Raw genomic sequence first — 24,412 nt, forward strand, 5'->3', positions numbered from 1 at the left:
GTTTATTGTCTTGTTAATTTTGGCCATTCTAACTGGTGTAAGGTGGTATCTCAATGTGGTTTTGATTTGAATCTCCCTGATGGCTAGTGATGATGAACATTTTTTCATGTGTCGGTTAGTCATTTGTATGTCTTCATTGGAGAAGTGTCTGTTCATGTCTTCTGCCCATTTTTTGGCATGATTGCCTGTTTTGTGTGTGTTGAGTTTGAGGAGTTCTTTATAGATCTTGGATATCAGCCCCTTGTCTGTATTGTCAGTTGCGAATAACTTCTCCCATTTCATGGGTTGCCTCTTTGTTTTGTTTACTGTGTCCTTTGCTGTACAGAAGCTTTTGATCTTGATGAAGTCCCTAAAATTCATTTTTGCTTTTGTTTCCTTTGTCTTTGGAGACATGTCTTGAAAGAACTTGCTGTGGTCGATGTCGAAAAGGTTACTGCCTATGTTCCCCTCTAGGATTCTGATGGATTCCTGCCTCACATTAAGGCCTTTTATCCATTTCAAGTTTCTCTTTGTGTATGGTGTAAGAGAATGGTGAAGTTTCATTCTTCTATGCATAGCTGTCCAATTTTCCCAGCACCATTTATTGAAGAGACTGTTTTTTTTCCAATGTATATTTTTTCCTGCTTTATCAAAGATTATTTGACCATAGAGTTGTGGCTCTATATCTGGGCTCTCTACTCTGTTCCACTGGTCTATGTGTCTGTTTTTGTCAAATAAATAAATAAAATCTTAAAAAAAGAAAGATATATTCCTAATCAGTGGAATAATCTATTTATTCAATATTTTTTAAAATTTCTTTTCAGTGTTCCAGAATTCATTGTTTATGCACCACACTCAGTGCTCTATGCTGTCTTGGTAATCGCAGCTTTGCAGTAAAGCATAAAATCAGGCAACATGATGCCCCCAGTTTTGTTTTCCTTTATCAATATTTCCTTAGCAATTCGGGGTCTCTTCTGATTCCATAAAAATTTTAGGATTGTTTGCTCCAGCTCTTTGAAAAAATGCCAGTGAAATTTTGATCAGGATGGTATTGAAAGTATAGATTGCTCTAGGCAGTATAGACATTTTAACAATTTTTTAAAATATTTTATTTATTTATTTGACAGACAGGAATCACAAGTAGGCAGAGAGGCAGATAGAAAGAGAGGGGGAAGCAGGCTCCCTACTAAGCAGAGAGCCCGATGCGGGCCTCAATCCCAGGTCCATGAGATCATGACCCGAGCTGAAGGCAGAGGCTTTAAACCACTGAGCCACCCAGGCGCCCCATTTTAACAATTTTTATTCTTCCAATACATTAGCATGGAATGGTCTTCTATCTTTTTGTGTCTTCTTTAATTTCTTTCACGAGTGTTCTGTGGTTCCTCAAGTACAGATCCTTTACCTCTTTGGTTAGGTTTATTCCCAGGTATCTTATGGTTCCTGGTGCTATAGTAAATGGAATCGATTCTGTAATTTCCCTTTCTGTATTTTCATTGTTAGTGTATAAGAAAGCCACTGATTCTGCACATTGACTTTGTATCCTGCCACGTTGCTGAATTGCTGTATGAGTTGTTCGGGGGTGGAGTCTTTTGTGTTTTCCATATAAAGTATCATGTCATCTGTGAAGAGAGGGAATTTGACTTCTTCATTGCCAATTTGAATACCTTTTATTTCTCTCTGTTGTCTGATTGCTGTTGCTAGGACTTCTAATACTACGTTGAACAAGAACAGTGAGAGTTCAATATTATTAATCACCTGAGATGCTTCAAACCCAATATCAATGCTAGATAACTAAGCTTCAAAAGGACAAATTATCTATTTGGTGGTATTGCTCAAAATTTTTCTGTTAACTGTCTCCAACAATAGCATACAAAAAGGTAAATAATATATTTCTATTGGGTAAACTGAGGAAGAACTGGAAATTATGTGGTACCAATATCAACCCAACATTTAGATTATGTAATTCATTTGCTTTGGTATCAGTAACCCCTCATTTCCTTTTCCCCTCAGCCCCTGACATCCACCTTTACACTCTGTTTTTTGTTGTTGTTGTTGTTGTTTTGTTTGGGTTTTTTTACTATTTTAGATGTCTTGTGAAGTGGAATCATGCAATATTTGTCTTTTGATGAATGGCTTGTTTCACTTAGCTTAATGTCCTCAGGGTTCCTTCATGTTATCACATATGGCATGATTTCCCTCTTTTTAAAGGATGAATAGGATTCCTTTACATGTTTATAACATATTTTTCTTTTTTACTTATCCACAAATGAATATTAGTTTGTTTTCACGTCTTAGCTACTGTGAATAGTGCTCCAGTGAACACAAGAGTGCTATCTCTTCAGGATCCTGATTTTGGTTCTTTTGGACAAACACCCAGATAGTGGGATTGTTGGATTGTACAGTAGTCCTAATTTTAATTTTTTGAGGAACATTATCCTATTTTCCATAGAAGCTGAATCATTTTACATTCCTAGCAACAGTGTATAAGAACTCAAAGTTTTCCATAGCATCATCAACATTTGTATTTTATTTGATAATAGTCATCCTAACAGGTGTGAGGTGATATCTCATTGTGGTTTCAATTTGCATTTCCCTTATGACTAATGACATTGAGCATGTTTTTATATACCATTAGCCATTTGGAGGTCTTCTTTGGACAAATGTCTATTCAAGTCCTTAGCTCATTTTGGAATTGCACTTAAGGAGTGTCTCTTTGTTTTTGCTGTTTAGTTGTACAAATTCCTAATATATTTTGGAGATTAACTTCTCACCAAATCCATGGTTTGCAAATATTTTCTCCAATCCCATAGGGTGTCTTTCAACTGCTGATTATACCCTTGTGATACAGAAGCTTTTCAGTTTGACATACTCCTATAGGTTCGTTTTTGTTTTGTGGCCTTTGGTGTAGTATGTAGTATCCAAGATCTTTAAAAAAGAATGTGACAAAGCTCTTCCCCCGTTTTCTTTTAGGGGTTTTAGAGTTTCAGGTCTTATGTTTAAGTCATTAATCTGTTCTAAAATGATTTTTGTGTATTGTGTAAGATAAGGAGGGTCTAACTGATTCTTTTGCAGGTGGTTAGCCAGTTCTCTCAGCACCATTGATTGAAAAGACTGTCCTTTCCAAAATATGCACTCTTACTCTTTGAAATTATCACTGTGTTCATGTATTGGCCTCTTGGCTTTGATGAACATTTTTATGACAATTGTCTTGAAATCTCTGTCAGATAAATAATTTAAGTCCATTTTAATAGGGTCAGGTTTCCAGAAATTTATTCTACTCTGTTGTTCAGAACATTGTTATTTGATTCTTTATTTTCCTTAACTCTGTGTTGAATTCTACACATTAGGCAGAACAGGCATCTCTTCCACTCTTCACAGCTGACTATATAGGAGAAGAGCCTCACCAATCAGCCTTGCCAGATATTTTGGAGGCTAGTTCTTTGGGCAGCCATGGAGAAGTTGAAATGCTGGATACAGGGATCAACTCTCCCTCTCCAGGGGGCAGCTGAGAACTGGGATTTTTCATTTGTCTGTGCTGAGCTAGGGGGAGAATCTATGGCATCAAACAACACAAGCCATCATCCTCATTCTTCTTTAGGTGGCTAGAATGTGTGGGTTCCATTAGCATCCAAGACCAGAAGGTCAGAAGTAGGCTCCCTGCAGAGCATTCTTGGAAAAGCTAGACTTCTGGACACCCAAACCTACTCTTTCCTTAACCTGGAAGAAGCTGGGGCTAGGGAGTTTCTTCATGACTATATGGCTCTGAGCCAAGAGTAGATATTCTGTTAAGAGGGTGTCATGCATCTCCCTACTGGCTTCAGTGAGTCTGGTAACATATTTGCCTGGGGTTTAAGAGCCTTTCAATTTATAGTTTCTAAATTTCTAGGAGGGTAATTTATTTGTGAAATGTTGCTGAATTGGTATGTTTGTGGGAGAAAGGAGAGTCCAGGAAATCTTAATCTGACATCTCATTGATGTCACTTCCTTCTTATTATTTTTTAAAATGACTGGAATAATTCCTAAAAAATAACATGAAAACTATAAGTAGCCCCCTTTTTTTCGGATCCATGTTGTTTTGGGAGATAACATATACTTTGTATAATACAACTTCTAAAATCAATACCAGAATATAGAATCAATGTTTTCAAAAATAATATATTTGATATGTCTCACTAAAATATATTAAAATGCTATTGAAAGTAAAAAGTGTTTGGATAATCACACATTAAATAAAATTTTGAAATACTTTAAGTATTAGGAAGAGATAAATATGACAACTCAAAAATACCCTGAATTCACCCCCTCCATGGTCATACCAAATCTTTACCTACATTTAGAGCAATTCCTCCTAAAGAACTAAGAGTTGACTGAATAGCTTCTGCACAAAAAAGGGTAGATGGACCACACAGAGAATGACAAGAAGGACAGAAGCATGGTAATGAACCCTGACCTCCAATCTGCAAACTAGAGAGAGGGATAGTACTGAGGGACCAGGAATAGAGTCATCCACCCTGAGGCCCAGAAAACAAGCAATGATTTAAAAGGGTAACTACAATTCAAAGGAACCAGCCTTTGAGTATCTGCCAAACGGTAGGGAACCTATGGAACACTCTCTGGGTTTTGAAGGGCTAATGAGTGCCAAGTTTATACTCTCTATTTGATAGTGAAGATGGCGGCAGAGTTGAGTTTCCCAGCCACAAAATGCCTTCACAAGCCCTGGGCTTCTTGCCCACTCCAAATCCAGTCTTCCATACCAAGGGCAATCTCCCCACTGCCTGAGCTCTATGCATCCCCCCATGGCGTCTCCAGTAATGCACATATAAGGACACCCTTGAGCAGTGCCACTATGGCTCCAGCCATCTGTTCAAGATAACAGACATAAAGCACCCCATGACACACAAGGCCCATATCTGTTTTAGTTGCAGACAACTCTCTAGGACCCCCATGCATGCAGCATGCTGAACCCCTTTACCACTTACTATTTGGAAAAAAAGAAAAAAAAAAGCTAAATTTTGTATAACTCGGAGAAAGAAACATATATTGAACTATAGGAAGCACAGAGAGCCCCAAACAAGATGAACCCAAGGAGGTCCATACCAAGAAACATAATTAAAAAGTCACAAATTAAAAATAGAGAATCTTAAAAACAGCAAGAGAAAAACAGCTAGTTACATATAATGGGAAACCACATAGGGCTATGAGCTGATTTTTTAGCAGATATTCTGCAGACCAGAAGGAAGTGGTATGGTATATTCATGTACTAAAAAGAGAAACCCACAGGCAAGAATACTGTACCTGAAAAAGTTATTCAGAACTGAAGGAGAGGGGTGCCTGGGTGGTTCAGTCAGTTGAACAGCTGACTTTTGATTTTGGCTTAGGTCATGATCTTGGGGTTGTGAAATTGAGTCCCATGTTGGGCTCTGTGGAGAGTCTGCTTGAGATTCTCTCTCCCTGTCCTTTGCTCCTCCCCCACGTGCTTTCTCTCTCTCTTTCTCTCTCTCTCTCTAAAATAAATAAAATCTTTAAAAAAAGAATTGAAGGGGCACCTGGGTGGCTCATCAGGTTAAAGCCTCTGCCCAGGGTCCAGGGATCAACCCGTACATCAGGCTCTCTGCTTGGTGGGGAGCCTGCTTCCTCCTCTCTCTCTCTGCCTGCTTTTCTGCCTACTTGTGATTTCTGTCTGTCAAATAAATAAATAAAATATTTTAAAATAAATTAAAAAAATAAAGAATTGAAGAAATAGATTTCCTCTTTCTCTTTTTCTCTTTCTCTCTCTTTCTTTCTCTCTCTCTCTCTCTCTCACACACACACACACACACAGTCAAAAGCTTACCACTACTAACTCAGTCTTAGAAGAAATGAAGGGACTTCTTTAAGTGGTGATGAAAACTTTTTTTTTTTTTTTTTTTTTTTTTTTTTACCAGGGGAAAGCGCAAACGCAGTCCCCCACTACCACAAATTATGCAGTCGAGTTTCCCACATTTGGGGAAATCGCAGGGGTCAGCACATCCGGAGTGCAATGGATAAGCCTCGCCCTGGGAAAACCACCTTCGTGATCATGGTATCTCCCCTGCCAGGTAAGTATGGTGATGAAAACTCTTAACTACAAGCCAGAAAATTATAAAAGGAAAAAGTTTTGTAAGAGCAACCATACTTATTCTCAATTGCTTGACATACTCAGTCACTTATTAAGGTAGTATGAAGGTTAAGAGTCGAAAGTAGTAAATCAGTTACATCTAAATCATTAGTTATGGGACTCTAAAGATGTAAAATATGACATACATAAAAAATAGACTCCTAGTATGTGCTCAAAGTTAAATGACCATCAACTTAATAGACTGCTATATATTTAGCATGTCATATGTGAACCTCATGGTAAATACAAACCCAAAACTGTAAGAGATACACAAAAAATAAAGAGAAAGGAGTCCAAGCATAACAGTAAAGCCATTAATCACAAAGGAAGAGAAGAAGAAAGGAAATATAAAAAACAACCAGTAAACAAGAAATTAGCAATAAGAACATACTTATCAACAATTACTTCAAATGTAAATGGTCTAAATGCTCCAATCAAAAAATAAAGAGTGGCTGAAAGAATAATAATAAAAGTCACTGATATATCACTGAATAATAAAAGAATCATCCAAATGCTGCCAACAAGAGACTCCATTCAAACCTAAGGACACATATAGACAAAGTAAAGAGATGAAAAAAGATATTCCATGCAAACAGAAGGGGAAAAAAAAGTTTGGGTAGCAATGCTTATATTAAAAAATAAACATTTTTTTAAAAGACTATAACAAGAGACAAAGAAGGGAAATACTTAAGGATAACAATCCAACAAAAGGTAATGCTAATTGTAAGCATGTTTGCACATAGCCTAGGAGCACCTAAATACATAGAGCAAATTCAGATATAAAAGGAGAAATAGACAGTAATATGATCATTTTAGAGGACTTTAACACCCCACCTACATCAATAGAAAGATCATCCAAACAGAAAATAGTGAAAGAGGAAATAGTGACTTTGAATCACACATAGCACCAGATGGACTTAATATTTATATACAGAATATACATTTTTTTTCAAGTGCACATGGAATATCCTTCAGGATAATTCACATATTATGTCACAAAATAAGTCTCAATAAATTTGGGATGATTGAATTCATATAAGCATCACTTTTAACTACAATATTATGAAATCAAAATTAAAAGAAAAAACTGGGAGAGAAAAATGAACATGTGATGGCTAAATAACATGCTACTAAACAACAAATAACAAAGAAATAAAGGAGGAAATTATAACATATATGGAGACAAAAAAAAAAGAAAGAAAATTTAAAAAATGAAAAAACAATGGTCCAAAATCTTTGGAATGCAGAAATGGAGTTCTAATAGGAAAGTTTATAGTTATACAGGGGTGGGGAGAGGGAGAAGCAGGTTCCCTGTTGAGCAGGGGACATGATGAGAGGCTGGATCCTAGACCCTGGGATCATGACCAAAACCAAAAGCAGATGCTTAACTAAGCCACCCAGGTATCTCTACTTTTTTACTTCTTCTCTGATCTTTATTATTTCCTTCCTTATACTAGCTTTTTTTTTTTTTTCCCAGTCCCTTTACCTGTAAGGTTAAATTCATTGAGATTTTTCTTGTTTCTTGAGATAGTACCTGCTTGGCAGGGAGCCTGCTTCTCCCTCTCCCTTTGCCTGTTGCTGCCCCTGCTTGTGGCCTATGTGTCAGATAAATAAATAAAATTAAAAAAAAATACAATAGTATTTTTCATATAACTGGGAAAAAATGCTCCTGAAATATGTACGGAACCATGAAAGACCCCACAGAGCTAAAGCTATCTTGAGAAAAAAAGAGCAAAGCTGGAATTATCACAATCCCAGATTTCATGATACTCTGAAAGTTTTAGTAATCAAAACAGTATGGTAATAGAACAAAAATAGACACATAGATAAGTGGAACAGAAAAGAGAACCCAGAATTAAACTCATGCTTGTATGGTCAATTAAATAATGAAAAAGGAAGCAAGAATATACAGTGGAGAAAAGACAGTCTTATCAATAAATGGTGTTGAGAAAAATGGACACCTACATGTAAAAGAATAAAACTGAACCACTTTTTTTTAAGATTTTATTTATTTGACAGAGAGAGATCACAAGTAGGCAGAGAGGCAGGCAGAGAGAGAGAGAGGGAGGAGGAAGCAGGCTCCCTGCCTAGCAGAGAGCCCGATGCGGGACTCGATCCCAGGACCCTGGGACCATGACCTTAGCTGAAGGCAGAGGCTTAACCCACTGAGCCACCCAGGCATCCCTGAACCACTTTCTTAAACCTTTCACAAAAACAAACTCAGAACCACTTTCTTAAACCATTCACAAAAACAAACTCAAAGTGGATTAAAGACCTGTGAGACCTGGAACCATAAGCCTCCCAAAAGAAAGCAAGGGAGTAATCTCTTGGACATTGGTCTTAGCAGCATATTTAGGGATATTTCTCCTCAGAAAAGGGAAATAAAAACAAAAACTATTGAGACTACACCAAAATAAACTTTTGCACAGCAAAGCAAACTATTAACAAAATGAAAAAGCAACTTATTGAATTATACATCTAATAAGAGGTTAACATGAAAAATATATAAACAACTTACACAACTCAATATCAAAAACAAAAACAGTCCAACTAAAAAATGGTCAGAAGAACTGAATGGACATTTTTCTAAAGATGAAATACAGATGGCTGACAGACCTGTGAGAATATGTTCAACATCACTAATTAGGGAAATCCTAATTAAAACCACATTAAGAAATCACCTAACACCAGTCAGAATGGCTAGTATCAGAAAGAAATGACAGCAAAGTGTTGGTGAGGATGTGAGAGGAGGTGCACTTTGTGCACACTGTGCACTTTCATGGGAATGTAAACTGGTGTAGTCACTGTAGAAAACAGTATGGGGGCTATCTCCAAAAACTTAAAAATAGAGATATCATGTGATCCAGTAATTCCACCACTGTATATTTATCCAAAGAAGACAAAAACACTAATTTGAAAACATATATGCACCCCCATTTCATTCCATCATTATTTACACACACACACACACACACACACACACGAGTGTGTGTGTGTGTGTGTGTGTACATACATTTCATTATATATATTACTCATTCATAAAAAGAATGTGATCTTTCCATTTGGGACAACATGGACTTGCCTAAAGGGCATCACGCTAAGTAAAATATGTGAGAAGGAAAAAGACAAATACCATATGATCTTATTTACATGTGCAGACTAAAAAAAAACAAAGCTAAACAGACTAAAACACAGAACAAACTGGTGGTTGTCAGAGGGGAGATGTGCGTGTATGCATGGATAAAATAGGTGAATGGGATTAAGAAGAACAAACTTCAAGTTATAAAAGAAGTCACAGAGATGAAAAGTACAGATAGAGAATATAATTGTAATAATGTATGGTAACCACACTTATGATAAATACTGAGTAGTATCCAGAACTGTCCAATCATTTGCACTATACTATGAAACTCACATAGTATTATATACCAAATATATTTCAATAAAATTTATTAAGGTACTATTAATGTCATTTTAATTTTACCCTGTTAATATTCATTTATGCAATTATTTTATCAGGACTCTAGTATATCGAATCAGGATTGCATATAAATGAGTATTTATATTTGCAAACTATGTTTAGTGAGAAGATTATGGAATCTAAATACTTTGAAGACCACTTCCTATGAGTAAATATTCATAAATGGGCCAGTCAGTTCAGTATCCAACTGTTGATTTGGGCTCAGGCCTTGATCTCAGGGTCATGAGACTGAGCCCAATGTCAGGCAGCACACTGGGCATGGAGCCTGTTTAGGATTCTCTCTACTGCTGTCCCTCCCCACTCGTGTGCTCTCTCTCACTGTCCCTCTCTAACAACACAAAGGGGTGCCTGGGTGGCAGAGTCAGTTAAGCATCTGCCTTTGGCTCTCATGATCCCTGGGTCCAGGGATTGAGCCCCACATTGGGCTTCCTGCTTGCAGGAAGCCTGCTTCTCCCTCTCTTTCTCTGCTGCTCCCCCTACTTGTGCTCTATCCCTTGCTCTCTCTCTCTCTCTCTGACAAATAAGATCTTTTAAAAAATGCATGATTAATGCTATTTCTCATCTATAGCCCAATATCAGTTTTTACAATGTCTATCACAGAAATTATTACATTAATAGATACTGTGGTTATTTCCTTAGATAGCCCTCTTCCTGATTAGACAAGGAGTTCTCTGAAAGGAGGGCCTGTGTCTAGTTGGCTTTACTGTCCCACGTTTAGCATGGTGCTAGCAATGTAGAAGATATTTAGTAAATTTTTGATAAATTTCAAAAATAGATGTGAGAAACAAATACAAGAGAATATATACAATGCTGCCAAAGCATATTTTATTATAAATCCTAGTGGATTGTTTTATAACTTTAAGTGAATTGTCACAAAGTGTTCAGGAAGCTATTGTATAAAATACTAAATTCCATGATTTGACAGAAGCAGCTAATGGCTTGTATCTAGGAAAGCTGAAAGCTCCTCAAGACAGCCCCAGAACTCAGGGATGTGATGTAACTTTGAACAAGCTTTTTTTTGTTGCACCCTCTATATATTTTGTGGTATCACTTAGAGGCAAGAAATAATTTCTGAGTGTAATTTCTTCTCCCTACATCATTCTAAAAATTGTAGGTAAAATGTAATAGGAAAATATTTATTTTCTTGTCACTTAATATGACCAGTAGGAATAAAGAGTACTGTCTATAAAAATGTTGAAACTATAAGATTCACATGTAAACTAATGATAGGATTTGGGAAGAGCACTTTAATAAATGTGATTTTGCTGTTTTGATGTATTCATGAAAAAAAACATTGTAATCACTTTATATAATCCTTACATCCAAAGAACCATGAGTTTTCCTTAAAGTACCTTTTAATATAATGCAGTTATATGAATTATCTAAATTATTTATGCTTACTGTCTGTGCATTTTTCCCTTTTAAAAATAAATGGAAGTTGGTGCAATATTTAGAAATAATTCTCAAATTAAAAGTGAGGAAGCTGGTGCATCCCATAACTCCCTCAAGCTTATGAAGTCAGCGGAATTGATTTTGATACAGCATATTTCATTAAGTAATTATTAATGCATAATTGTGGATTTTAAACACATATTTATTTTGCTTTTCATAAAAAATTCTTCTAGTATCATTCTAATTGCCTATGAATATGTGAACCAGAATTTTTATTGTGCTTTTATAAATTTACTGATAATCCACTTTCTTTTAAACAAAGGGTGGATCCATTTGTTTTGAATAGTTCAGATGCTTTAACAGAAAGTTTACAGATAATTTGGATAATACTCAAGTTTAAATAGAAGTAATTAATAACTAAATCTTTTCCTTTTAATGAGCTATCTCAAATTAGATAAAAATCAAAATTACAGTCACTAATTTTCATTTCTCCTCAAAATATTAAGTTAAAATAACTGCAAATACCATATTTGCCTTGATGGATTATATGTTTGTTATGTGCAGAAGCACATTTAATTATTAAATTCACTTAATTTTTTTACGAACATTGTTTTAATTGTAGATATTTGAAATACCTACACACTCTCCCAAAATTATATTCATATTAATTGAATCTCTATTTTGTACCTACAATGGGTTAATTGAAGTTTTGTTCATTTGATTGCAATGTCACAAGGAAAAATTGTTTATAAATCTCAGCTTTAAATTCTTTCACCTGTATAACATACAGCCCTAGGGATGCTGTAAGGATTAATGAGTTTGAAAACTGATGAAACATGCTCTGTAAGTACAAAATGCTATCACACTGTGCTCCAAATAAGATGCATTGCAGAAAGTGAAAAAAAATATATATATATATAAGTAGATCAGATTAAGGCAGATTGACAGCACAGACCTATTATATATAGAAACCCTTGTCTCTAGTAAGGTTTGTCCTAACTTATAAAGTTTGTTCTTGTCCCAAATATCTCTCTTTTGTTTGGCTTTGTTTCTGTGTCTAATGTAAGAATTTAGGTCATTTCTTTTAAAAATATATACCATTAATGTTAGTGTTTTACAGCTGAATTATATAGCCTCACTATATTCTTCCCAGCCAGTAAATGAGATTTTAGTTAGTACAACTCGGCTGAGTTTTTTATTAACCGGTTATGTGCCAGGAATTGAGCTAAATACTAGTCACAGATTATTTTATTCGACTCATTCAACTTATAATAAAAGACAAACTGTACAGTAAGTCGGCCATGGCTGAATAGTGATATTAACTTTTGAACTCATGATCAGCATATAATGTGGTATCGAGAAACTGGATTTGGCAGCATGAATCCAGCACATTTTTTTTTTCAAATGATGAATTTGAAGCCAACCAGAGCATTTAAATGAATATTCACCTTCCCTGTTCAAATGCTATTTCATGAATCCAGCACATATTTTTTTCAAATGATGAATTTGAAGCCAACCAGAGCATTTAAATGAATATTCACCTTCCCTGTTCAAATGTTATTTCCTGTGAACAGATTTCTTTTTATTTATCTCCCAAGGATCCTCATTACATTAATGCTAAAAATGAAGGTACAGTAAATAAAGGTGTTGGCATTTTGGATATTGGCAAGAAATAGCCTTCTCTATAAATTAGTAAATTAATTTTACTTATTAATTACAAATTAGTTCTATATATTATTCCACTGAATGATAAGTTCACGTGATACATGAACTTGATCATTCCCATATACTTTTGAAAGCTACTCTTTGCAGCTTCAAACTTATAGGTTGGAAATAGATCCTAAGTCTCTTTACCTCATATTTTAATATTTAGGAAGCTTCAATAACATAAATTGCAAATTAGTATATGTGCTGCCGAAGCAAGCACCATAAATTGCAAATTAAAGGAACTGCTAAATGCAGTAGTTCTCAAACTCTATCTAAATAAACTTAATGATAGAAAAGAGTGACACTTTCAGGTGAGAGAGTCATATATAACAACCAGAAAACTGCCTATCACACAAAATTTCTTTGAAATCTGTTATTTTAGGAATCATAATTTGCATTCCATTTCATAATATATCATGCATAATTTATTAAAAAGATAAATTTCCCTTAAATTTTGAATTAAAAATGTGATACTTCAGGACAACTCACCACATGTATATTTTGTAATTCTAAAAGTGTCAGGAAAAGGGACACTTGTCTGGCTTAGTCAGAAGAGCACATGACTCTTGATCTTGGGGTAATGAGTTTGAGGCCAATGTTGGGTGAAGAGATTAAATAAATAAATAAATAATTTTTTAACAAAATCATAAGGAATACAGTTGATATCCGAAAAAGAGTATTTCAGTTTGAGAACATACCCTTAGTGAAACAGATAATAGAAAAGCTAGCTATAAAACACATTTCAAATAAATACTATACTGACTTCCATTAGCAAATCAATAAAAGAAAACAGAAAAAATTTCAAATTCGCTACCATTTATAATAAAATTACAAAAAAATCATCATACATATATCAAAAGATGGAACATCAATAAAAGTACTGAAATATTAAATCATGGGGTGCCTGGGTAGCTCAGTCATTAAGCATCTGCCTTTGGTTCAGATCATTTTCCCAGGATCCTGGGATCCAGGTCCACATGGGGCTTCCTGCTCAGCAGGAAGCATGCTTCTTCCTCTCCCACTCCCCCTGCTTGTGTTCCCTCTCTCACTGTCTCTCTCTGTCAAATAAATAAATAAAATTTTTTTAATAAAAAGGAATATTAAATTCAATGTCATTAATTATACTCATTAAATTATCTTATATTAAATTCATTGTCACAAAATGAAAGAATTCCAAATCATAGTTGTCACTTAAAAAACATGGGGTTGGAGTACTAACTACCTACATAGTCAAAAATTCATGTGTAACTTTTGACTTCCCCAAAACTTAATTACCAATAGCCTGCTGTTGGCCAGAATTCTTACAGATAACATAAACAATTGATTAAAATATAATTTGTAGGTAATATTACATACTATATTATAAAGAAAGCTAGAGAAAATAAAATGCAATTAAAATCATCAGAAAGAGAAAATGTGCAGGGCAATATACTGTATTTATCAAGAAAAATTCATGTAAAAGTAGATCTCCACAGTTCGAACTTGTGTAGATCAAGATCAACTCTGTAATATGAGAAACTCTGACAATGTGATCACTTGCCTTCCTTTCATTTATATATTTTAATCAGATTGAAGGGACAATTGCTTTGGAGTTAAAAAAGAGGCCAAAAGTAAGATGCTTAGCACAAGAATTGTGTTTTTATTTTTTTGTGATGTGACTTTTGATTAGTTATTTTAATTTCATTAAGGCTGCATTTTTTTCTATCAGTAAAATGGACTTGATATGTAAGATAAACCATGGAAAATTCTGAGCATAGTACCTGATCTATACTGCAACATTAATATTATCTTCTGATATTATGTGATTATATGTAATTATGTACACTAACAATTAAGAAATATGTAATTTTTAGAACCACATTCAAATTATTTTATATTTTATGGTAAGTTTTATTGTACTTATTTAAGGAATAATTATATGGTGTTTAGTCCAAGCTGTCTGAATATTTCAAGCTACATAAGCACAAAGTTTTAGTATATATTTAGGCAACATTTTTCTTAAAACTTCTAGAAATGATGGAGCCTCATAGAAAACTGGAAATTCATCATCTGAAAAGTCAAAGCATAACCATTTCTGCAGTATACTCCACACAGAACATTTCTTTCTTTCTTTCTTTCTTTCTTTCTTCTTTCAATATGCCATGATGACTCCATGCTAGGCCTCTTAGTTATTGCTTACAGTATCTTGAACATCCACTCTCAGATCTTTCAATTTGAAAAACTGGTTCATTTTTGTCATATAGGTAGCAATACAAGTACACTTCCTATTAGAGGCAGACTCTGAATAAATAAAAGGAAACAAACCAACTACCTCTTTTTCTCTAATAGCCCCAAATTATCACTTTATATAATGGTCTTATTAATTGCTTAATTAGTTGATTATCTATTTTCACTCACAAGAGTAACGTCCTTCAATATAATGGCAGTGTTTTTCTTGTTCTTTCAAACATTTGAAAACATCTTTTGAATTAAATAATTCAAGCTAGATGAAATGGACTAATTCCTTGAAAGATACAATCTGCTACAACACACACACAAAGAAATAGACAATTTGAATAGGCCTATATATTACAGAAATTTAATCAATAATGAATAACATTCCAAAAGACAGTATCATACTCAGATAAATTCAGTGATGAATTCCACTAGACATTTAGAGAAGACATTATATCACTTCTCTACCATATCTTTCAGAGCATAGAAACAGAAGGATTACTTCCTCATTCTATGAGATCAACATTGCTCTAATCAAAATGAGACAGTGACATTACAGGAAAATAAAAACCCTGTATATCAATATCTCTCACAAACAAATATATAAAAATTTGCAATTATTAACAAATCAAATCCAAAAACATACAAAAAGAAAAAAAGAATTACACACTATGACCAATATCCCAGGTGTGGAAGGCTGGTTCAATATTAGGAAGACCCATTAGTGTAATCCATCATATCCACAGACTAAAGAAGAAAAATCTCATGAACATATTGATAGGTGAAGAAAAATCATTTGATAAACTCCCAATCCATTCCTGATAAAAACTCTCAGCATACTGGGAACAGAGGGGACATCCTCAACTTGATTTTTGAAATCTATATTAAAAGGAAAAAAAAAACTATAGCTAACATCATACTTATTAGTGAGAAACTTGGAGGTTTCCTGCAAAATAAAGATGTCTTTTTCTCACCACTGCTTTTCAACAATGTACTGGAAGTCCTAGCTAAGGCAATAACACATGAAACGCTAAATAAAACTTACTCAGGTCATCTTGTTTGCAGATGACATGATGATGTATATAGAAAATTTTTAAAAAGTCAACCTCTCCAGAACTAAAAAGCAATTATAGCAAGGTAGTAAGATATAAGATAAATTACAAAATTCAATCACTTTCCTATATATCAGCAACAAATATGTGGAATTTGAAATTAAAAATACATTGTCATTTACATTAGCACCCCCAAAATAAAATACTTAGGTGCAAATATAACAAAATATATCTAAGATCTATAGAAGAAAATAAGGAAACTTTGATAAAAGGTAACAAATAAAAGCTAAGCATAGGGAGAGATATCTCACATTCATTATTGGAAAGATTCAAGATTGTCAAGACATCAGTTATTCCCAAACTGATCTATAGATTGAATGGAATCCCAGTTAAAATCTCAGTAGGTTATTTTATGAATATCAATAAGCTGATAATAATGTTTATGTAGAGAGGCAAAGACCCATAATAGCTAACTCAATACTGAAAGTGAAAAACAAAGTTAAGGACTAACACTACCCAAATTCAAGACTTACCATAAAGCTACATTAATCAACAGAATATACAACTAGATTTAATGGAACTGAATAGAGATCTCAGAAACAAACCTATATAAATATGGTCAATTGATTGTTGACAAAGGAGCAGAGACAATACAATGGAGCAAAGACGGTCTTTTCAACAAATGGTGCCAGAACAACTAGACATGCACGTACAATAAGATTTTTACCCTTCAAAAATTAACTCAAAATGGATCCTAGATCTAAATATAAAATGAAAATCCATAAAATTACTAGAAAATAGGAGAATAACTAGCTAACCTTTAATGTAGCAATGATTTTTTAGCACCGACACCAATAGCACATTCCATGAAAGAAACAATAAACTGGCCTTCATTAAAATTAAAAACTTGTCTATGAAAGTCAGTGCCAAGGGAATGAGAAGACAAGCCACCGACTAGGAGTATATATTGTAAAAAATACATCTAATAAAGGACTGTTGTCCAAAATATACAAAAAACTCTTAAAACTCCATCATAAGAAAACAACTGTATTATAAAATGGGACAAAAACCTTAATAGATACCTTACCAAGAAAGATAGACAGAAGGCAATGGCAAGTAAATATATGAAAAGATGTTCAACATATCATCAGAGAATTGCGGATTAAAACAATGAGATACTAGTGTGCCTGGGTGGCTCAGTCATTGAAGCAGTCGATTCTTGACTTGGCTCAGGTCATTTTGGGATTAAGTCCCAAGTCAGGCTCCATGCTCAGTGTGAAGTCTGCTTGAGATTCTTTCTCTCTCTCTGCCACACCCCCCTCCACTCATACACGAACTAACTCTCTCTCTCTCTTTCTCCCTCTCTCTTCCCCTTTCTCTTTTTCTCTCTAAAAAACCCAAATATGATCTTTTAAAAAAAATGAGACACCATTGCACACCTACTAGAATGGCAAGAATCCAAAGTACTTAAACACCAAATTCTGGTGAGAATATGGAGTAGTAGGAACTCTCATTCATTGCTGGAGGAAATGCAAAATTGTACAGTCACTTGAGAAAACATTTTGGAAGTTTTTTTGTAAAACTAAACCTACTCATACTGTATAATCCAACAATCACAGTCCTTATTATTTGCCCAAATGTTCTGAAAACTTAAAAGCATCTATGTGCAAGTTTTTGTGTGGTTGTAATAGCTTTCTTCATAAATTCCCAGACTTAGAAGCAACCAAGATGTCCTTCAGTGGGCAAATGGATAAACTGTATTACACCCAGACAATAGAATAATTTTCAGTTCTGAAGACAAATGAGCTATCAAGCCATAAAAAAAATAGAGGAAACTTAAATGCATTTAGTAATAAATTAAACCAACTGTAAAGACTATGTGTTGTTTCAACTATATGACATTCTGGAGAAGGCAAATCTTTGTATATGACAAAAGGATCAGTGGTTGTGAGGTGTTGAGGGGGACAAGGATGGATAAATAGGCAGAATACAGAAAATATTTTGAACAGTGAAACTATTCTGTATGATACGACCATGAATATATGTTTTTATGTACTCATTGTATATAGAATGTACAACACAAAGAATGAACCCCAATATAAATTGAGAGGTAATAATCATAATGTGTCCATATATATTGAGGAGTGATAATGATGTATCAATATATATTCACATATAATACAAATGTACTGGTGTGGTGCAGATGTTCATAGTGGGGAGGTTGTACATATGGGTACAAGAGTACATGGGAAATCTCAGGAGTTCCCGTGAAATTTCGCTGTGAACATAAAATTTCTCCAAAAGATAATGTTTATTAAATTTGTATAATGAAAACCCTAAAAATTTATGAACTCTTTTTAAAATGTTCTTACCTATGTTCCATCACATATAGATAAAAAATATATGAGCTATTAGCTATTTCCTTATATCTGATCACATCAGGGTAAACTTAAAGTTTTTTACAAAACTAATTTGTGAATAGTTTTAAATAATCAGGACTTTAAAGAACAGCCAAACAATTCACTCAGCTGTGTATTAACTAATCTTTAATGTTAGGATGGGTAATTTAGTAAAATGAGAGAAATATACTAAGTAGAGAAAAGGAGATAAAGAGGTAGATGATAGATACATAGATGACAGATGATAGATGATAGATAACAGGTATCAGTGCTAAGATTAATTTTAAAAATTAAGTAAGTATCTGAGAAAAAAAGAACCAGATATCATGTACAATTATTTAATTCAGTCATAAGTTCCTGGTGAGTCTGATCCATCCTTATATCTTATATAAGGATATATATCTTATTATATCTTATATACCACCTTCTCTAGGAGGTAATGCAGTAATTTACTATCAATGCCATAGATACAAATTCATCATTTATTGAGCCCTATCTTATATAGGATATTTGAAATAAATTTTGTCTTCAATTCAGTCACAGACCAGCATATTAAAAATCTTTTCTTAAGATAAAAAATATATATGAAAAAACAATAAAATATTGAAGAGGCATAATTTTGGATTATTTGATAGCAGAAAGAAACAGGTAAAGGATACAAGTATAAGATACTTAAAGAAAAAATAACATTTCCATGGGGTGCCTAGGTGGCGCAGTGGGTTAAAGCCTCTGCCTTCGGCTCAGGTCATGATCCCCAGGGTCCTGGGATTGAGCCCCACATCAGTCTCTCTGCTCGGTGGGGAGCCTGCTTTCTCCTCTCTCTCTCTGCCTACTTGTGATCTCTGTCAAATAAATAAATAAAATCTTTAAAAAAAAAAACCATTTCTGTGAGGGAGTAAAGGTTTATATTAAATATTTCAGAAAAACCCTGTTTGATAGCAAGCTAATCTGGAAGCACAAACTATTACAGCACACATTATATATATATATATATATATATATATACACACACATATATATAAGCATAAGCATCTAAATGCAAAATTCTTGATGGCATGAAATAAATAAAAATATGAACTAGGTAAGGAGTTTCTACTAGAGATAAAGAGGTGAAACTATCATAGAAAAAAATAACTGGAAAAATTGGATTATTCATGCTAGAAAAGGAAGAAGTAAAAATATTTAGTTCTATACATATAAGCTAAACTGACAGGACCTAATGGTGAACAGCCATCTTTCAGTTATGCTGACAGAATAAGAGCAAAAGAGCTTAAGCTTCTCTATGAAGAGTTCAGACATAAGAAAGACTGCCATGACAGTAAAGGTTTTTTTTTTTTTAAGTATTAGACTACAGTAAGAATTTAGAATATATATGTGTGTGTGTTTATATATATGTAATGTATATTTACATTATAAATATAAATTAATAGAGGGAGGAGTCAAGATGGCAGAGAAGTAGCAGGCTGAGACTACTTCAGCTAGCAGGAGATCAGCTAGAGAGCTTATCTAAAGATTGCAAACACCTACAAATCCAATGGCAGATGGAAGAGAAGAAGGACAGCAATTCTAGAAACAGAAAATCAACCACTTTCTGAAAGGTAGGACTGGCGGAGAAGTGAATCCAAAGTGACGGGAAGAAAGACCTCGGGGGGAAGGACCAGCTCCCTGCAAGCAGCGGAGCAACAGAGCACAAAATCAAGACTTTTAAAAGTCTGTTCCGCTGAGGGACATCGCTCCAGAGGCTAAACTGGGGTGAAGCCCATGCGGGGTCAGCGTGGACTCAGAAAAATGAAATTGGACCATTTCCTTACACCACACACAAAAATAGACTCAAAATGGATGAAGGACTTCAATGTGAGAAAGGAATCCATTCAAATCCTTGAGGAGAACATAGGCAGCAACCTCTTCGACCTCAGCCATGTCAACATTTTCCTAGAAACATTGCCAAAGGCAAGGGAAGCAAGGGCAAAAATGAACTATTGGGATTTTATCAAGATCAAAAGTTTTTGCACAGCAAAGGAAACAACAAAACCAAAGACAACTGACAGAATGGGAGAAGATATTTGCAAATGACATATCAGATAAAGGGCTAGTGTCCAAAATCTATAAGGAACTTAGCAAACTCAACGCCCAAAGAACAAATAATCCAATCAAGAAATGGGCAGAGGACATGAACAGACATTTCTGCAAAGAAGACATCCAGATGGCCAACAGACACATGAAAAAGTGCTCCATATCACTTGGCATCAGGGAAATACAAATTAAAACCACAATGAGATACCACCTCACACCAGTCAGAATGGCTAAAATTAACAAGTCAGGAAATGACAGATGCTGGCGAGGGTGTAGAGAAAGGCGAACCCTGCTACACTGTTGGTGGGAATGCAAGCTGGTGCAACCACTCTCAAAATGTTGAAAATAGAACTGCCCTATGACCCAGCAATAGCACTACTGGGTATTTACCCTAAAGATACAAACGTAGTGATCCAAAGGGGCACGTGCACCCGAATGTTTATAGCAGCACTGTCTACAATAGCCAAACTATGGAAAGAACCTAGATGTCCATCAACAGATGAATGGATAAAGAAGAAGTGGTATATATACACAATGGAATACTATGCATCCATCAAAAGAAATGAAATCTTGCTGGGGCACCTGCGTGGTTCAGTGGGTTAAGCCGCTGCCTTTGGCTCAGGTCATGATCTCAGGGTGCTGGGATCGAGTCCCGCGTCGGGCTCTCTGCTCGGCGGGGAACCTGCTTCCTCCTCTCTCTCTCTGCCTGCCTCTCTGCCTACTTGTGATCTCTCTCTGTCAAATAAATAAATAAAATCTTTAAAAAAAAAAAAAAAGACATGAAATCTTGCCATTAGCGACGACATGGATGGAACTAGAGGGTATCGTGCTTAGCGAAATAAGTCAAGCGGAGAAAGACAACTATCATATGATCTTCCTGATATGAGAAAGTGGAGATGCAACATGGGGGGTAAAGGGGGTAGGAGAAGAATAAATGAAACAAGATGGGGCTGGGAGGGAGACAAACCATAAGTGACTCTTAAGCTCACAAAACAAACTGAGGGTTGCTGAGGGGAGGGGGGTTAGGGGAAGGGGGTGGGGTTATGGACATTGGGGAGGGTATGTGCTATGGTGAGTGCTGTGAAGTGTGTAAACCTGGCTATTCACAGACCTGTACCCCTGGGGATAGAAATATATTATGTTTATTAAAAATAAATAAAAAACAATTATAAATTAATATGTAAATATATGCAATATAAATAGAAATCATATTATTTATAAATAATATAAATATTAAATATATATTATGTATTTGGGTAAGGAGGTGTTTGCAGTAGGGGAAGGGGGAACAGGAAGTGAAGAAATGGAGCAGTTCTGCTGTGTGCAGCAGGTGTACCACTCCATGTCTGTGGTCTTGAACTTTCAATAGCATCTATTGCTTTTCCTAACCTTGAAAGACAGTGAGTACCTCCTAACCTCTCCCAGTAATAATGGTCTTTACTACTGTCACTGCTGTTCTTTTGCTTTTAGTACTTTTTCTTGAAGAAATTATTTTTCTTGAAGAAAGTATTTTACTTTTAACTGCTTAAGAACAAACTGTTCCATGACTAGTATTTAAAAATGTGAAAAGCTGATGATGCACACAATTTAAGAAACATTTCTTTTCCAGTTATCTGAAAAGTTGAGAAGAACATGTGCTTTTTCTCTTTTAATGATTCTTAGCCTAAAATTAAGATTCAAGTTAATTTAGTTTGGACTGTCTTTGAAGTTGATCTGTGTTTCTTGCTCATTTCTCGTATACATAGATGCCACTGACAAAGGTAGATTTCCTTATTAGCATAAACACCATGACTTAAACATACACTTCATATAATTATGCTTTCTACCTGATTAAACAGTGGCTGTACCAATTATTATGTCCAATGCAAAACCATTCAGCTTCTTTAAAGATAGCTGGTGTTAAACCAAATCAATGTTTATCCAAATAAAATCAATTCAACTAAACATATTAGCACTGTAAATTAATCCTTACTCTCAAGATTAAATTCAACAAGAACAATTAAAGAATAGAACCAGAGGATACCCTATTTTACTTCATTTCATGGGATGGGATAACACTAAAATATTGCCCAAGAATTTCTTGGTAGGATGAGTACAATAAAAAATTACTATAGCTTTAAGCAGGAAAAACATACTTGATTCCCATATGAGTTTACTGCCTATTGCTATAAGATTTAGAGTTTTATGATGCACTTTTCCTTTAAGTGATTGTTCAGCAAAAATTAAAATTTACTTTCCACATTTTATATGATAGCAGATTATCACTAAAGGAAATTCTGTAAAAAATTCTGGTGTTAGATAGTTTTGCTAAATATATACTACTGTAAAGGCTTCTAAAAATATACTTAGAAGTTTTTTTTTTAAGCATCAGGCACAATCGTTAGGTTTTAAAAGTTTTATACCATTTATGTGGCTGTATTATTGTGTGACACACTGCCTCACATTTCTTTTAAAAATTGTTCAAAATGCTACATTTTTTTAAACTTTCATTACAACTCAACTCACACGAAAATTTGGACATCTACAGTAGGCAACTACATTGAGCTAAGTACCTCTTTTTTTCTAATTCTATCATGTATGTCATACTGACCCAGTAAAGTATGTTAATACTACACAATAACGTATAGTGGTTAAAAGCAGGACGTCATGCTGCTGCAATTTAAATCACACTCACTGTATCATTTACCAGCGGTGTGATTTTGGGAAAGTACTCAATCTCTGTAAGTCTCACTTCCTTCATCTTTAAGGGGGATAATAATAGTACCTACTCCTTAGGTCTGATGTAAGTTAATATGCTCAAGCCTTTTAATGCAATGCCTGACAGTTCATAAACAAACAGTAACTATTCTTCTTAGTGCTATACCTATTAACATATACAGTACTCAAATGAAAGATAAACACATTAAAAAAATTGGAAACATCACCAGGTGTAGACATAATGGGGCTTTAAAAGTAAAATCCCACTAGCACCATGGATTCCAATGATCAAAAATTCTATTCACTGTACTTGAGTCCAGGAGGAAATAGATGCAACACTCATATTAGTATAATTTAGGAAAGATTGTCATAGGACTCTTTATATGGGCAAACATGGAGCTAAAAGGGAAGGTGCAGAACTCCATCATTACTTACAACAGGGTCCCTTTAACATTCTTTGTGGAGAAGGAAGTGAGCAGTTACTAGAATTGGATGAAAAAAAGAATTTCGTTGATAGGGCTACATGACTGAAGGAACTGAGACCTTAGGTCAAGGGAAATAGCCAGGTTGCTGAATCTCTGCAGACTGGGCACCAGGAAAATAAATATTTCAAAATTGCTCTCCTTGCCCCCTCAAATCTCCTGTCCTTTTTCCTCTTAGAGAAAATCAACTGGAAGCAAGAGGGTTAGGAAACCCAGAGATAAGTCAAGACAGGTCAAAATCTAGGGCACGGAGCAGAGTGGGCAAAGGTGGAGATTAGATATAGAATTTAACCAGATAAAATGCAACCTTCTGTCTGCCTGTCATCTAGCTATTTACTGATCTACCAAATGTTGAATTTTGGACAGGTAAACACAACATAATTCTAGAGATTAAGAATGCATGTACTGTCATGTGTTAAAATGTTTCTAATAAAAAAATACTGCATAGATTCAAAAGTTGCCAGAACATTTGCTTAGTCAAATAGTATAGTTTGTTTCACACATAAGTAGGCATAAATTTCCCATGGAATTGTTCTTACAATCATTGATTTCTTTTCAATCTGAAATATTCACTAACCTCTCCTAGTATGCCTTTAATTTCCCAAGTCTTTTATGTTAAAAAAAAATGTTATCCTCTTGAAAACTTAAATGTTCCTGGAAAATACACTTCACACTGGTATGAATTAGTAAGTCAAACTGTGAATAGAAGAAAGAATAAGAAAGTTGATTTGTGAAGGGACAAGAAGAAAAGGGAAATGTCAAAGTTGCAGAGGTGCCAAAGGTGCCTTAACTCATATTTA

General features: G+C 34.7%; 1 protein-coding gene and 1 non-coding gene across 2 annotated transcripts in view; both read right to left on the reverse strand.

The window, feature by feature from the left end:
* The window catches only part of CCSER1 (coiled-coil serine rich protein 1), a 1,235,477-nt gene that overhangs the window by 55,067 nt on the left and 1,155,998 nt on the right, over positions 1 to 24,412 (reverse strand). The gene's annotated exons all lie outside the window — the stretch shown is intronic.
* Positions 5,901 to 6,064, reverse strand: LOC122890565. Its single transcript, XR_006381095.1, has one exon. It is a non-coding gene; the product is annotated as a U1 spliceosomal RNA (small nuclear RNA).

The sequence above is a fragment of the Neovison vison genome, chromosome 11, assembly GCF_020171115.1.
Source record: "Neovison vison isolate M4711 chromosome 11, ASM_NN_V1, whole genome shotgun sequence".
In the NCBI taxonomy this organism is placed as follows: Eukaryota; Metazoa; Chordata; class Mammalia; order Carnivora; family Mustelidae; genus Neogale; species Neogale vison.